The 1987-nt window shown below is 37.9% G+C and overlaps 1 non-coding gene across 1 annotated transcript; it reads left to right on the top strand.

Moving 5' to 3' along the window:
* Window positions 1-358: 358 nt before the first annotated feature.
* LOC115031276 lies at window positions 359-465 on the top strand. Its single transcript, XR_003836875.1, has one exon. It is a non-coding gene; the product is annotated as a U6 spliceosomal RNA (small nuclear RNA).
* Window positions 466-1987: the final 1522 nt, after the last annotated feature.

Below are 1987 nucleotides of genomic sequence, written 5' to 3'. Positions count from 1 at the left end.
TGTGCCTTCTGATGTTTGTCATTGCTGTATTCCTCATATTTCTGGCATGATGTGATTGGATGTGGGGAGATGCTCACTGTCTATAGGCTGGTGCAATTGCTTCTATTGGGTAATTCTTCCTGCAGAACAACATGAAAATGGACTTTCATAAAATAATATCGTTTAGATGAGTTAATGATTTTCTGGAATTCCTGATTTGACTTGAATAGTTTTAGGAAGTTAGGGTAGTTGATAGAAAATTGAAGAGGATGGTTTAAGTTGTTTTGCCCTAAAGATACAACAAAGTCAGAATCAAGATTAGAACATGCTCCCTCCTTCAAAAACTAGTAAGGGCTGCCTAAGTTAGAAATAGAGCACAGTGCTGCCTTTGGCAGCACATGTACTAAAAATGGAACTATACAGAGAAGATTAGCATGGCTCCTGGGCAAGGATGACAGGCAAATTCATGAAGTGTTCCATATTTTTAACAGATATCTATAGAACATTACATCCTAAAACAAAAGGATATACCTTTTTCTCAGCACCTCATGGCACCTTCTCCAAAATTGACCATATCATCAATAATGAAACAGGCCTCAGCAGATACAAAAATATTGAAATAATCCCATGCACCCTATCAGATCACCATGGACTAAGGCTGATCTTCAAAAACAACATAAATAATAGAAAGCCCACATACACGTGGAAGCTGAACAACACTCTCCTCAATGATAACTTGATCAAGAAAAAAAATTAAAGAAATTAAAGACTTTTTAGAGTTTAATGAAAATGAAGTCACAACATACTCAAACTTATGGGACACAATGAAAGCAGTCCTAAGAGGAAAACTCATAGCTCTGAGTGCCTCCAAAAAAGGAACTTGAGTGAGCACATACTAGCAGCTTGACAGTACACCTAAAAGCTCTAGAAGGAAAGGAAGCAAGTTCACCAAAGAGGAGTAGAAGGCAGGAAATAGTCAAACTCAGGGCTGAAATCAACCAAGTGGAAACATGAAGAACTATACAAAGAATCAACCAAACCTGGATCTTTGCGAAAATCAACAAGATAGATAAACCCTTAGTCAGACTCACTAGAGGGCATAGGGACAGTATCCTAAAAACAAAATCAGAAATGAAAAAGGAGACATAACAACAGAACCTGAGGAAATCCAAAACATCATCAGATCCTACTACAAAAGGCTATACTCAACAAAACTGGAAAACCTGGATGAAATGGGTAACTTCCTAGACAAATACCAGGTACAAAAGTTAAATCAGGATCAGATTAGCAATCTAAACAGTCCCATATCCCCTAAAGAAATAGAAACAGTCATTAATAGTCTCCCAACCAAAAAAAGCCCAGGACCAGATGGGTTTAGTGCAGACTTATATCAGACCTTCAAAGAAGACCTAATTCCAATTATCCTTAAACTATCCAAAAAAATAGAAACAGAAGCTATTCTACCCAATTCATTCTATGCAGCCACAATTACTCTGATACCTAAACCACAGGAAGACCCAACAAAGTAAGAGAACTTCAGACCAATTTCCCTTATGAATATTGATGCAATAATTGTCAATAAAATTCTCGCAAACTAAATCCAAGAACATATCAAAACAGTCATCCATCATGATCAAGTAGGCTTTATCCCAATAATGCAAGAATGGTTCAATATCGCCTTCACATGTATACAGTAGGGGTTGCTATGCTCTCTTTGTTACTGTATGGATATAGGGCATTTGTATGCCTCCTTTAGCTCCTTCTAGGTCTTGAAAAATGGCACAAAGAGCTATTAAGTTTAATAGCAAGCTTTAAGCATTATGGCTGGGTAGGTTGTAAGCGATTCTAACCTTTTAACCTATCTGCATCCCAGTGACAGGCCCCATGTTACTTACAGTTTGAGTCTTGCCCTGACTTGCTTTGCTCCATGTATGTCCTCTTGGCAAATGCCTTGGCAACCTGTTCATCACAATTCCTCCTGTACCTCATAGTCACCTCTTCTCTTTCT

Source organism: Mus caroli, chromosome 5 (assembly GCF_900094665.2).
Source record: "Mus caroli chromosome 5, CAROLI_EIJ_v1.1, whole genome shotgun sequence".
In the NCBI taxonomy this organism is placed as follows: domain Eukaryota; kingdom Metazoa; phylum Chordata; class Mammalia; order Rodentia; family Muridae; genus Mus; species Mus caroli.
This window is presented reverse-complemented; position numbering and strand designations above follow the sequence as displayed.